This window comes from Cervus canadensis, chromosome 8 (assembly GCF_019320065.1).
Source record: "Cervus canadensis isolate Bull #8, Minnesota chromosome 8, ASM1932006v1, whole genome shotgun sequence".
In the NCBI taxonomy this organism is placed as follows: Eukaryota; Metazoa; Chordata; class Mammalia; order Artiodactyla; family Cervidae; genus Cervus; species Cervus canadensis.
In genome coordinates, this window is record NC_057393.1 from 29,935,437 (window position 1) to 29,951,337 (window position 15,901).

Here is a 15,901-nt window from a genome sequence, read left to right on the forward strand (position 1 = left end):
CTCTGTCCTCTCCTTAGCCCTTCGTATTCTTCCCGTTTTTCTAATCCCCTGGTCCTGGATGCAGGAATTTGGTCAAAGGGCCTCAGCTTGAGCTGAGGATTGGAGACTGATCACCTCCTCTTGGCAGAGAACTCAAATTCCTGTAGGGCCGAGTTCCAGTCCTCCCTTCTCTGGAAGCCCAGGGAAAAGTCCCGTAACGCCTGGGTGTCTGCAGGTGGCAGGAGACGTCTGTAAGGCCACCCTTTTTGCCCCCCTTTCCCACCTCCTCCTCCTTCTTTTCCTTTCCTCCTCTTAAAACCTTTGAAGACATCTAAAGTTCTGTGTCACTATAGAAGGTTTTCTGAGAGACTGTATTCTTGTATTTAAGGGAGTGTCTGATGAGGACTGCCAGGTTTATATGTGTGTGTTTTAACTCTGTGTTCTGTGTTGTGATTTTTGATGGCCATTTTGCTTTTTGTTAGAACTTGATTTTCTTTCCTGGCTCTCAGGACCAGGGCTCTCAGGAATATTTATCTAGACCATCTCTAACTCCTGAGACTGAGGGAAAAAGGGAAAAAGCCTTTAAAAATTTTTATTTATTTCAATTTTTTTATAAACTAGTAAATTTTATATTGTAATATCTAATTCATGACCAAACTTAAAAAATGAAGCTATATCTTGCACTGTGTCTGTCTAAATATGCTTTGGTATGTCTTTGTCTCTGGGTAATATTTTTAGGTTAATTTGTAAAAGAGCTCTAATTAATTGACTTAAAAAAAAAAGGTAAGTGCTTACAAATCAAATAATTCTAAATTAAACAATAAATTCCAGGTTCAGGTAAACTAGAAAATATTCAGTATTAAATACCTGATATTAATGTTTGTTTGTTGACCTATCTAATATAGACATGTCTTAGAGTAATTAACATCAAGTAAAATATTTTCATTATGCCTAGGTTTATTATAAGTTAAATATCATTATATTGTAATATCTGTTACAAGTTTGTCAGCAAGGAAAGTACCTCAAGTAAAGAAACTTCAAAAAAAAAGGGGGGGGGGGTAAATGAGATATGAGCTTTTGAACTTTATTAAGATTAAAAATGTCTGTCTAAAACAGTTTCTCTAGATTTTGGTAACCTAAATTTCTAAAGTTGTGCTAAACTAATAACAGAAGTTTATTAAATAGCTAGGTCATTTCCAAATAAAATAAGATTCTGAAACATTCATTACTGAATACTAACTTACAGAGAAACTAAAGATTTTAGATATTAATAAATAATGTTTGATGCCATCCTGAGATGTTCATTAGAATTTTTTTAGAAATTATCACTGGTATTTATGTTCACCAATCTATAGAATGCTAATATAAAGGTAAATTCTTGGTTGCTTAAAGAAAGTAGGATGTGTGTATTCAGTAAAAAAGGTATGAGGAATGAAGTTACATTTTATGAAGGGAAAAGGAAGTAGGTCTAACTTACAGGTGGCTGTTTCAGAATGGGAGAACAAAGTAATGGGTACAGAAAATGTTAAGAAGGTTTGATGGAAAGTGCACTCCGAGGGAAGAGTTTTGTGCATAAATACAAGTTTTCTTGAGACGTTGAACTGCCTTTGATAATGGACTTTAAGTTTCTTTACCTCTGAAGTGATCTGTTCTATGTTTACCTTTAAAATCTTTTTTACTTTGGCTAAGTAAATATATTATTTCACAGTGATCTATATGATCTACCTGACAGAGTACTATAAACCCTTTTGATATTTATTGACAAAACTGCCTAAATGGCTTGACTTCTAGCTGACTTTGGGATGCTTCAGAGGGCCCCTGAGACATCCCAAAGAGCTATTAAACTACCTGAGTTCATTTGACATGTTAAATTGCATGGGAATTATTGTTGGAGGAGTGATAAATATTCTCAGGTTATATTGTATGGTTGATGTTACTTATATAGATATCCTAGAAATTATGTGAAATTCATGAAAATCTGATGTGTCCTGGTAAAATGTCAGTTATAATTTTAGTTATCACGTTAAAGTGTTATAAGTCACAGCAATGACCAGGCTACTTTGTCAATTATTTAATTAGATTTTAAACATGCCTTGTATGGTTTCACTCTCATGCCTTTAAAAAAAAAAATACTGCTAGTTCTTCAAGATTTATAAAAAAGACTTTTCTAAGATTAACTGAAAAATTTTGTTTGTTTGCTATCTGGTAAATTGGTAACAGACTGGAATTTAGTCTACTCTCTATGTTAAGAGAACAAAGTTTTCTTAGAATGAATCTTTCAATAACAGATTATGAATTTCTTTGCCTTTAAGTGATTTATATTTGTTTTTAAAATCTTTTGTTACTTTAAAGTAAATACATATAAAAGCTCATTCTGCTTCTACCAAAAATAACCCCTCACTGTTAGACTTGTGCTATCTTAATGTCTTAAAACTGACAACGCCCCTGCTTACACTTCTAAATCGTTTCAAGATTTTTGTACAAGGTTTCATATAAAACATAGCACAGGTATCCCTTATAGCCCACAGGGACAAGCCATCGTAAAAAGAGCACATCAGACCCTAAAAACTCAAATTTTAAAACTACAGAAAGGTGAATTTAAGTATAGTTTCCCTCACCATATTCTACAACACGCTCTTTTTGTGATAAGCAATCTAAACACTGATTCATTTGGGGTTACTGCAGTGCTCCGACATTGGAGTCCAGAGCAGCAGAGTACAAAACCTCTGGTTAAATGGAAACACCTTCTTTCAGGACAATGGAGGGGTCCTGACCCATTACTAACCAGCGGCCGAGGGTGTGCTTGTATTTTCCCCCAGGGTGCTGAGTAGCCAATTTGGATCCCGGACAGACTGATTCACCATGTCACAGTCCCCCAGACATCCGGTTCCCCCTTTGCTTCGACCACGAAAGAAGAAGGACACTCCTCTGCCCCTGCCTCCGCCGCCCACCTAGAAGGTCCAGCAGACTCTGAAACAACCGGCAATGGAGATCCCGGAAGAACAAATGGAAACCACCAGGACGTCCTGCGCGGGCAACTCAACAAGCCTCCATACCCACATGGGGGCAAATTAAGTCACTTTGCCATCTAGCACAGGTAATAGCTTCTCTACAGGGATCCTCAGCCCCTCCCGAAAGGGTTTTTATTGCTATGCTTGCTTTACTGTCTTGCCAGGCAAGTGCTACCTCTTCTACATCAGAAAAATACTGGGCATATTTCCCTGATCCCCTCACCTTCCAAGTAGTTACTTGGAACAATGACCCTATACGGGTCAACCCCGACCAGCCTCAACTCTTGGGAGGATCCTATACTTCTTATAATAAAGATCATTATACTTTTAGGGGATTAACGGATGACCTTCCCCTTTGCTTTAACTTCCCCATAGTCATACAAGAGATCTTATCACTCCCTCTAAGGAGGGGTGTGTTGGAACCTCCAAGAAAGCAGTTTTGACAGATTCCCCAGCACCAAAATTTTCAGATAAAACAGGAGATCGGCTGGTTTGGATATTACAGGCCCATATGCCTGGGGTCCTTGACCCCTATAAATCCTTGTTCCTTAATGCTCCACCAAAATATCCCAATTGTATTGATGTTGCTCCTTCAGATGTCGTATGGAAAACTATACACAACTGCCTGGGATATCCGGTATGAAAATCTTGTACTTATAATTCGAGAATAGATTATAGAATACCAAGAGGCAGAAACTATTCGGTACAAGACTGGAGCAATCCAAATCCAAGTCAGAATCTGGGATCTGTTTCTGACCATGTCAGTAGGTTTAACAATTGAAAAAATGATTCCTTCCCTTGGCCATTGGTGGCCAGCAGATGGTATTATAATCAATTTGTTCCCCCCATGTTGTCCTATACAACTAAGGGTAAAACTTTTTGGCAACCAGAAATTTGGAGAGCCCTTGCTGCCACCTCCCTTGTTACTCTATCTTGGCCACAAAACAATTCCACCTATTCTGTGCTGGCTTGTTTACCCTCCCCTTATGTTTTTTTGTTTACTAATGATTCAAAAAGGCTTCATATACAAATGAATTATTCAGGTGGACCAAATATAGTCTACTGTGAACAATGCATGCTTTCATCCTGTTTAACCCCTCAGTATAATATTTGTTCTTTTGTGGTGCTGCAACGTCCCCCCTACCTTATGGTGCCTGTCACAGTGAATGCCTATTGGTATGACAATTAAGGTTTAGCCGTTCTGCAACAACTACAAGATTTAATGCGTTCCCAAAGGTTTGTAAGACTACTTATTCTAGGGATTTCAGCTTTGATAACAGCAATTACCTCTGTCACTGTGGCAGCGATATCATTGACTCAACAGGTACGTACTGCTCAATATGTCAATGATATGTCAAAAAATGTTTCTTTAGCTCTAGCTATACAAGAATTTATAGATAGAAAATTAGAAGTAAAAATAGATGCCCTAAAAGAAGCAGTCATGCATATTGGAACTGAGTTGCAGGCTTTAAGGGTAAAGTTAGCACTATCCTGTCACGCCAACTATTGATGGATCTGTGTAACACCCCTGAAAGTAAATGATACAGATTACAATTGGGAAAGCATTAAAAATCATATTTCAGCTGTATGGAATAGCTCCAGCATTAGTTTAGATCTTGGAAAGCTTCACAGTCAGATAAAAACCTTAGAACATTCCCGCCTGGACTTTACTGCTGCAGGAGCTGCTAATGATTTTTTTCATACCTTTTCTAACTTTATTACTGGAAAAAATATCCTATCAACTATCTTCAGTTATGCTGCTGTAGCAGCCCTAGTTTTACTTCCTTCCTTGCATTGTCAGAACTCTCTGGCAGAGCACTCAAAAGCTCGCAACTGAGATCCATCTAGCTGTCTTAAAAAATAAAAAAGGGGGAGATGCCGGGAGCCGGCACACGAGATCCCACCCATGACAAGGTCATGAGGCAGAAAACCTGACAGGCAAGGCAGATCAGGTTTTCAGGGGTTTCGAAAAGGCCAGCTCATGAGATCCCACCCATGACAAGGTCACGAGGAGAAAGCCTGACAGGCAAGGCAGATCAGGTTTTCAGGGATTTCGAAAAGCTGCCCCCGGCGCTCACCTTAAAGATGATATCTGTCTTTCTGATGCCTGCCTCAATAGACTACTGCCTAATTTCTGTGACACAGACAGAAGGCCTTCCCTGATCTCTTCCCAAATAAGAATCAATATAGAACTTTAATCAATAAGTTTCCCAGGTGGTGGTATTTTATGAGATTCGTCCCCTTCTCCTCCTGCCTTCAATCTTTCCCAGCATCAAGGTCTTTTCCAATGAGTCAGTTCTTCTCATCAGGTGGCCAAAGTATTGACGTTTCAGCTTCAGCATCAGTCCTTCCAATGAATATTTAGGACTGATTTCCTTCAGGATTGACTGGTTTGATCTCCTTGCAGTCCAAGGGACTCTCAAGAGTCGTCTCCAATTTAACATTTGTGAAACAACTCAGAAAACGTGTATCAGATACTATCATCTGGGTACTTCAGCAGAGGATACAAGGGAGGGGTCTGTTCCAGAAAGGCCATATAGGGTCCTGCTGGGTTACCTTTCCTGGCATTTAAAACTATGTTTCAGAAGTTGTTATCATCATGTGCTTCTGATCAGAGTTATAGTACATTGTGTATACTGCATATATACCAATGCGCAATTCTAAGGCTCAGAGCCTTCTTCCTCCCTCTAAACCATTAGCTTTTTTCATGTTTACACATTAGTTGTCAACATTTGCAAAATGAAATTCCTTTACCAGGGATGATAAAAAAATGCATAAGCCTCTGTAGGAAATTCTGGCTTTAATAAAGGATAGTATCTGCTTCCCTGGTGGTCCAGTGGTAAAGAATCTGCCTGTGAATGAAGGAGATGCAGGTTTGATCCCTGGGGCAGAAAGATCACCTGCAGAAGGAAATAGCAACCCACTCCAGTAATGCTTGCCTGGGAAATCCCATGGAGAGAGGAATCTGGAGGGCTATAGTCCATGGGGTTGCAAAGGAGAGGAACACGGCTGAGTGACTAAATGACAGTGAAGGACAATATCCAAGGAGCTTAAAAACTAAAGCAACAAACCTCCAGCATACAGGGGTCAGCTTTCCTTGGCTAGCATACTAAAGCTTTTAAATTAACACAGAATTCCAATTTGCATCCCTTCAGAACTCTCAGGCAAAAGAAGAAACTGTTACTAAAAGACAATTAAAAAATTTAAATGATCCATTACATAAATCAAGATTTACAAGTTGCCAAACTCTAAGCAAGTTTTTTTAAAAATTGAAAAGCAACACCATTGTTGCAGATCTAACAAAAGACCTAAGTTATTCTCTGATAATGATGTTAGACCTCTATTTCTCAAGTGAATGGAGGAGGATTTATTTACTGGATTTGGCTAGCAAGTAAGTTGTGAGGGCAAATTAGCTATGCTTGGTAATATTCATCAGGCTTTAAGAGAAGACCCGATGAGTGGCATGGTGTGAACAGGATCATTTTCTAAAAATAAAATGAAAACCCTCATGCCATCTATTGCAAGTAAGAGGAATCAAAGATGACTAACATAAATTGTAATCATGCTTAAAAATGTCAACTAAAAAAAATTCACAATATGAGGGTTACAAGTTAAGTTTTACTTGGGGCAATGTGAGAACTGTAGCCCAGGGAACAACACCTCAGATATCTCTGAGAAACTGTTCCAAAGAGGTAGGGGAAAAGACAGTATATATGTGATGTTGGCAGAGGGAGAGTACATACAGTCAAGCACATATTTTTTGTAGAAAGTTTCTGCTGGTCTCGTGAAGTTTCTGCTCGTCATGAGAAACTATCGTCACTGTGAGCTTTTTTAGATATGAGGAGATACAAGAATTGGACTCATAAAATGAGCTTCTGATAATATCTATCTAAAGACCTGTCCCGTCAGTTCCCTGGAGTAGAGTGCCTCATTTTTGCTCTACCACCCTAAACTCCTTCAGGGGGTGTTGGAGGTCAGCAGCTGCAGCAGCATGTAATTTAATTCTTATAGAGGTAGATGGCAAGCACCCATGGCAGGTGTCAATTTGTGGTCGACCAAGACAAGCAGGATTTTTACTTGTTTGTACTTACATATTTTGCATAGCCAAAAGAAGAGAGTAGAGGATCTAAATTTCATCAGAACAAATGCTTATAGAACATGTACTGGCACAGATGGAATATACACATAATATTAAATGAAAAAAGAAGTGGGTGGTTCTGGCATGTGAGTGGCTTGAAAGTTATCAATCCATTTTAACAAATATCAAGCTAAACAAACTGAAAAGTCAGCAACTTTTCTTAGAAGGACAAGAGAAGTGAGCTCACAGGGCAAACTGCTGCCCCCTAAACTGGGGAGTCAGGTGAGTACAGGGAATCATGATTTACTAGAACAAAAATCCATGAACTGCAATTTCTGCAGAACCAGTGCCAGGGTAGAGAAAGCTGAACTATAATTGACTAATTGATAGAGGTTCCGTTTTTGAGAGTCAGGGTCACTGAGAGGGTTTTTTTTTTTTAAATATATAAAATATTAAGGGCCTTGCCTACAGCAGCATAACATCAATAGAATAGAAACATAATTAGTGTATTCAGTGGATATTACCCTGTTGATAATTTGTGGTAGAAAATGCAAGAATGTGACCTGGGACTGAGATCCCACATCTGAACTTGGGCAAGTGCACATGAGACCAAGAGTCATTCCCTGAGACTGCTCTTCTGCCATTGCCTCTGTCAAGTCTGTTAGGCAAATACAAAAGTGCAAGCAGGATTCCACAAAAACACCCACAAACAACCATCCCAAGGCTGGGGGCGCTTAATCCACCTTCAAATCCCTGAGGATCCTCCACAGCCCTGAGAAATTTCTCTTGTAAATTTCCAAAGGGTTCATTTGGAGGTAATTCAAGGCACGTGTGTGCTCTGGGCAGTTTTTCAGGACTCCCCCATGGTTCTATTGTGAACACCTGAGGACCACTGGAACCATAAAGTTAGGCAAATCTATTCATAGTTATTCAGGATGTTCCCATGACAAACTGCAGTAACTAGATATACTTCTCAGCATCCATCAGCAGAACAGCCCTCCAGAACCACTGAATGATAGGGTGGTCTGGGGAGTCGCCCATCTTGTAAATAAATACTGTCTTCAGTCATTCATGTCCACATTGCTAAGGTTGAACATCAGCAATTCCAGCTTACTTTCATCAAAATTTTTAATCAAATCAGTAAAAAGCAATTCTGTGAATCCCTCCCAAGACGACATTCATTTGCTTCTGGATCTTAAAAAATCTCCTCTGAATGACTGGATCTCAGTCAAGTCTGAGACATCAAAAAGATTCAAGAGGATGGGAATTTCCCTGGCAGTCCTGGGGATAAAACTACATGTTTCCAATATAGGGACATAGTTTCAATCCTTGGTCAGGAACTAAAATTCCCACATGCTGTGGGGAGCGGACAAAACAAAACAAACAGATCCAGGGCCCTCAAGTTATAGGGGAGCCCCACACACCTATGAGTTGTACCTTGAGGAGGTTCTCACAGTGAGTATCAGAGAAAAATCTCCTAATGTTTTTTGCAAGAGGAAGGGAAAAGTAATCATTTGAAATATACCGGAGAATTCTTTCTTAACAGTCTGCCTTCAGAGCTTAACCTTCTGGGTTAAGCTGAACCAACCTGGGGGAAGAGAAATACCCAACTCCAGCCCACGCTAGCCTTCTTGTCTCACCTAAGGGAGGGAGCTGAAAAGCACTTGTGAAGTTCACAGTCCAAAGGCACAATCTAAAAAGGCTGAGACCTAATCACTGAATCATAGAACACTTCCTCTCCCTTCACTCCTGACTGTACCACATTACTAAAGGCTTATCTTCAGCAGTCCCTTTTACCCAGTACACTATGTCCAGCTATCAGGAAAATATTACAGAGCATATGGGACTTCCCTGGTGGCCCAGTGGTTAAGACGCTGAGCTTCCACTGCAGAGGCCACAGGTTCTGGGAAGTTCCACATGCCTCACAGAGTGGCCAGAAAGAAAAAACTACAGGGCATTCCTAAAGGCAAAAAACACAGCTTGAAGAGATGAAGCAGGCTTCAGATATGGCAGGAATGTTGGGATTATCAGACTAAGAATTTTAAGCAACTATGATTAATATGTCAGGGGCTTTAGTGGATAAAGTAGATAGCATGCAAGAGCAGATGGACCATGTAAGCAAAGAGACAGAAATTCTAAGAACGAATCAAAATAAAATGCTGGTATCAAAGCACTTAATAGAAATAAGAACAGAAATAAAGAATGAATGTAATCGGCTTATTAGTAGAATGAACACAACTGAGGAAAAAAAATCTCAATTTGAGAATATCTCAATACAAAATGCTGGAACTGAAAAGCAAAGAGAAATGAAACTGAAGAAAAAACACAACAGAATATTCAGGAACTTTGGGAGAACTGCAAAATGTGTAACATATACATAATGGGACTATCAGAAGAAAAAAGAGAAAGAAACAAAAGAAATAAGTGAAGTAATAATGACTGAGAACTTCCCCTAAATAATATCAGATACCAAGGCACAGATTCAGGAACCCCAGAGAACATCAAGCAAGATATATGTCAAAACAAACAAAAACAAAACTACAGCTAGTCATATGTACTTAAATTGCAGAAAATCAAAGATAAAGAAGAAATCCTAATATAATTCAGAGGAAAAAACATTTACCTAGTGAGAAGTAAAGAATTACATCTGACTTTTCTAAGATAATGCAAGTAAGTAGAGAGTAAAGTTTTGAGAGAAAAAAACAAAACAAAACCTCAGAATACTGTACCTTGCAAAGGTATCCTTCAGAAAACGAAGGAGAGGGACTTCCCTGGTGGTCCTGTGGTTAAGACTTCACCTTCCAATGCAAGGATGCAGGTTTGATCCCTGGTTGGGGAAATAAGACCCCACATGCCTCAGGGCCAAAAACCCAAAACATACAACAGAAGCAATATTGTAACAAATTCAATAAAGAATTTTAAAATGGTCCACATTAAAAAAAAAAAGTCTTTAAAAAAAATAAAGGGGAAATAAAGATTTTCTCAGACAAACAAAAACAAAAATTGAGGGAATTTGAGGCCAATGGTCTTCCCTGGTGGCTCAGATTGTAAAGAATCTGCCTGCAATGCAGGAGACCTGGGTTCGGTCCCTGGGTTGAGAAGACCTCCTGGAGAAGGGAATGGCTACCCATTCCAGTATTCGTGCCTGGAGAATTCCATGGACAGAGGAGCCTGGCAGGCTACAGTCCATGGGGTCGCAAAGAGTTGGACACAACTGAGCTACTTTCATTTTCACTTTGAGGCCAATAGACCTATCATGCAAGAATTGTTTTGAAAAGATTCTTTAGAGAGAAGGAAAATGATATAGGCTGGAAACCTGGATATACATAAAGAAAGAGAAGGAATCGGTGAAGGAATGTTATGCAGTTGTTTAGTCACTAAGTCATGTCTGGCTCTTTTGCATCCCCATGGACCATAGCTCCCCAGGGCCCATGGGATTTCCCAGGCAAGAATACTGGAGTGGGTTGCCATTTCCTTCTCCAGGGAGACCCAGGGATCAAATCCTGCAGCTGGATTCTTTACCACTGAGCCACCAGGGAAGCCCCTGGAGAAGGAATAAGTGAAGGTAAAATAAAAATCTTTATTTTTCTTATTCTTAATTGATTTAACATAAAACAATAGATGCTGAAATTCTCAACAAAATAATTGCAAGTCAAATCCAAAATGTATAAAAAGAGTTATAGATCAGAAACAACTGAGACTTATCCCAGGTATGCAAGGTTGGTTCAACATTCAAAAATCAATTAATGTAATCCATTATATCAGGCTAAAGAAGAAAAATCACATCATATCCATAGATAGAAGTAGAAAAATAATTTGATAAAACCCAACACACACTCATGATAAAAACTTTCAGAAACTAGGAGCAATGAGGAAGGGAATTTCCTTGCTTGATAAAGATGGTCTATAAAAGACCTATAGTTAACATCATACCTATAATGAGAAATTAGAAACTTTCCCACTAAGATCAGGAACAAGACAAGGATGTCCCTCTCACCTCATTTTTTCAACATTAAACTAGAATTCATAGCTAATCAAAAAAAAAAAAAAAGAAAAGGAAAGAAAAGATACACTAGTTGGGAGAAGGAAGATGATCTCAGGTAACATGACTATCTATATAAAAAATCCAAAAATCTTTCTGGAACTCGTAAGTGATTACAGCAATGTAGCACAACACAAAGCTAACATACAAAAGTCAATCACTTTCCTATATACCAGCAATGAACAAATCAAAATTTAATTCAAAATTAAAATCACAACACCATTTATATTAGCACCTCAAAAAAGAAATACCTTGGAATAAATCTAACAAAATATGTATGAGGAAAATTACAAAACCCTGATGAAAAATGCAAAGAAGGAGCAATATTCCGTGTTCATGGTTAGGAAGACTCACTGTTGTCAAGATGTCAATTCTTTGCAATTTGATAAAATCCCAACAAGTTATTTTCTGGATATCAACAAACTGATTCTAAAGTTTATATGGAGAGGCAAAAGACCCAGAACATCCAACACAATATTGAAGGAGAAAAACCAAGTTGGAGGACTAACACTACCAGACTTTAACAGTACGATAGAAAAAATTGACAAATAGATCAATGAAACAGAAAGAGGGCCCAGTATCAGAGCCTTATAAATATAGTTAACTGATCTTTAACAAAGGATCAAAGGCAATACAATGAAGAAAAGATAATATTTTCAATAAATAATGGAAAAACTAGAAATGCACATGCAAAAAAAAAATCTAGATACATATCTTATACCATTCCCCAAAATATAACACAAAATTGATCATACACATAAATGTAAAATGCAAAACCATAAAACCCCTAGAAGACAACAGAGGAGAAAAATCTAGATGACTTTGGGTTTGGAAATGACATTTTAGATGCAACACCAAAGGCATGACCCATGAAAGAAAACAAAAATTAACAAGCTGGACTCTACTGAAATTTAAAATTTCTATTCTGTAAAAGACACTGTCAGTTGGAGGAATCAGGCTCTTTGACTTTAGACTATACCATAAAATTAGAGTGATCAAAACAGCATGGTATTGGCACAAATCAGAAATACAAATCAATGGAACAAGATAGAAAGCCCAGAAGTAAACCCATACACCTATCTTCAATTAGTCTGCAACAAAGGAGGGAAGAGTATACAATGGAGGAAAGACAGTCTCTTCAATAAATGGTGCTAGAAAAATCAGGCAGCTACATGAAAAGAGTGAAATTAGAACATTCTCTAATAGTATGAACAAAAATAAAATAAAAATGGACTAATACTTAAATGTAACACTGGATACAGTAAAACTCCTAGAGGAAAACATAGACAGGACACTCTTTGTAATTTAATTTCCTTTTTTTGATGTGATTATTACATTGGCAGTAGGTATAGTATATCTTGAACTCAGCAAGGCACCTGACAAGATACATCATGTTTTCTATGGACAGAATGAGAGCATATTTACATGGACCTTTAATTGCTTGAACCACTATATAGTTAAGGAAATTGACAAAATGATTTTAATGATATAACCTGAAGAAAATCTCTATTAGCATTGCAAAAGAGTCTGCAGTGGCTTTAGCACCTTCAACATTTTTATCAAAGATCTACAGGCATTAAGAGAACACCCATTTAATGAACATCTTACATATCAACCTCACATGGGTTTCTTAAATAACAAATATATTTCTATGTAGGTACTCTAAAATTTTATCTAAATTAATCCTCACAATAATCCTATGCGGTAGGCATTTTTATTCCAATTTTACCAATTAGGAAACGGAGGTTCAGAACACTTTCCTACATCCCACAACTCACAAAGAATAATGCTCCATATCTGTTCAGCAAAAACATCAACAGATGTCATCCCACTTCTTACAGTGTAGAAAGGACTGGAGAAAGTATGCTCTGGGGAGAAAGTATGACCAGAAGACCTCCAAGATGCTATGATTTAATGTAAGTAAAATTTTACACAAAAGACAAAAACAGTGTGGTGATTCCCTTTATCAAAGTATATACCACAGGATTTCTCTAAATCACAAGCTCTCCTACTGCCCTGAAGATGTAATCTGAATATGTCAAATACATACACATTTTCAGGAATGCTTCTGTTTTATCAGATAGGGTGTTCTGTGACTTCTCTCTTTTAAAGTGTAATAACTGATATTTAAAGACTGTACTAAGAAAGACTGTAACATGTAAAGGTGTCAGGGAAGCTGGCTGGATTCTGGTGTTAGCTCTGATGGTCTTAAGTAAAATGATTTCTCCCAGGTCTCTTCTAAACAGTTTCCAAAAATCTCTTCTTAATGACTCAGTGTGTGTGTTCTGTAAATAATTGATTGCATAGAGATAATCCAGTAGAAGGGAACATTGGATCATAACGACTTGGGGGAAAAATATGCTGGATCATTCTACTTAGTAAGCAAATGTTGATTAATAAGTGGTTACACTTAAGTAACTTTGAAGAATCTACAAAAGTTCAATGTTCAAGATAATCAAAGAATTGCATACTTTTAGTTAATGATTACACATGAACTTAAGAAAGGTTTTCTTTCTTGTGCAATATCTTAAAATAGATATCCAGTGGTAACAGTAAAAATATTGCTTTTCCCTTTGTATTTTTTAATTGAGTCTAATATTCATGTTCCTATGGCATAAGCTAAAAACAGTAATATGAAGTAATCAAATAATTACTTCCAAACTCTTCACCAAAATAATTTGCACATTTTTGTCCTGTAAAACAAACAGGAATATTTAGAATAACCAGAGACCAAAAAGGACATACAAGTAATTAAACTAATAATAACTTAAAAATACTTTTACTAATTGTAAACTTATTTTTTCATATTAAAACCTGAAATACAGTGAAATTTTTCTGGAAGAATAAACAAATTTCCAAGAACAAATTTAAATAATTAATGAACTCATTGAACTAGACCTAAAGCCTAACAAAATAGTCAACTACTAAAATATTTATGTAGATTTTTTAAAAAAAAGAGGATGGGGGAACACATGTATAACTGTGGCTGATTCATGTTGGTTGATGTATGGCAAAAACCATCACAATATTGTAAAGTAATTATCCTCCAGACTGATTCCAAATAGGAAAAGGAGTACGTCAAGGCTGTATATTGTCACCCTACTTATTTAACTTACATGCAGAGTACATCATGAGAAACGCTGGGCTGGAAGAAGCACAAGGTGGAATCAAGACTGCCGGGAGAAATATCAATAACCTCAGATTTGCAGACGACACCACCCTTATGGCAGAAAGTGAAGAGGAACTAAAAAACCTCTTGATGAAAGTGAAGGAGGAAAGTGAAAAAGTTGGCTTAAAGCTCAACATTCAGAAAACTAAGATCATGGCATCTGGTCCCATTACTTCATGGGAAATAGATGGGGAAACAGTGGAAACAGTGTCAGACTTTATTTTTTGGGTCTCTAAAATCACTGCAGATGGTGATTGCAGTCATGAAATTAAAAGATGCTTCCTCCTTGGAAGGAAAGTTATGACCAACCTAGATAGCATATTTAAAAGCAGAGACATTACTTTGCCAACAAAGGTCCATCTAGCCAAGGCTATGGTTTTTCCAGTAGTCATGTTTGGATGTGAGAGTTGGATGGTGAAAAAAGCTGAGCACCGAAAAACTGATGCTTTTGAACTGTGGTGTTGGAGAAGACTCTTGAGAGTCCCTTGGACTGCAAGGAGATCCAACCAGTCCATCCTAAAGGAGATCAGTCCTGGGTGTTCGTTGGAAGGACTGATGTTGAAGCTGAAACTCCAATACTTTGGCCACCTGATGCGAAGAGTTGACTCATTGGAAAAGATCCTAATGCTGGGAAGGATTGGGGGCAGGAGGAGAAGGGGATGACAGAGGATGAGATGGCTGGATGGCATCACCAACTCAATGGACATGGGTTTGGGAAGACTCCGGGGAGTTGGTAATGGACATGGAGGCCTGGCGTGCTGCGATTCATGGGGTCGCAAAGAGTCGGACACAACTGAGTGACTGAACTGAACTGAACTGACTGAATTAATTAAAAAAAACTTAAAAACATGTACTTTAAAAAATAGTAAATTTAGTTATTGATGGTACAGAAAAATGTCCCTAGTAAAGTCAAAGAATAAAATTTTAACCATTGACAAACTAGAGAGAATTGGATGAGTAGTTCAATGTTTTTTAGACACAAGCATTTTAGTATAAAAAAGTTCCAGTGGCTAGGACTCAGCACTTTCACTGCCATGTCCCGCGGTCAGTCCACGGTTGGGGAAATAAGATCCTGCAAGCTTAGTGGGGCAGCCAAAAATAATAACAACAATTTAGGTCTCTGTTTCACATCACATGATAAAATATATTTTGATAGGTCATGAAACAAGAGAAGAAAATGGGCTAGCATAAAGAGCTATGCACTGGAGAGAGTAATACTCTTCTGAGTCCTGAGGGAAAAAAAGGTGATATCAGAAAATAGAAAAATGTCTACACAATTTTTTTGTTTTATTAATTTTCAAGAGACTTTTATAAAACACTCAGCCCTCTGTATCCCTGGGTTCCACGTTCACAGATTCAACCAATCACAGACCAAAAGTATTTGAAAAAAAAAAAAAATTCCAGAAAGTTCCATAGCAAAACTTGAATTTGCCATTCAGTCGCAGCTGTTTACATAGTATTTACATTATAGTGATATTTACAACTATTTGTATTTACATTGTATTAGGCATTATAGGTAAACTGCTGCTGCTGCTGCTAAATCGCTTCAGTCGTGTCCGACTCTGTGCGACCCCATAGAGGGCAGCCCATCAGGCTCCCCCGTCCCTGGGATTCTCAGGCAA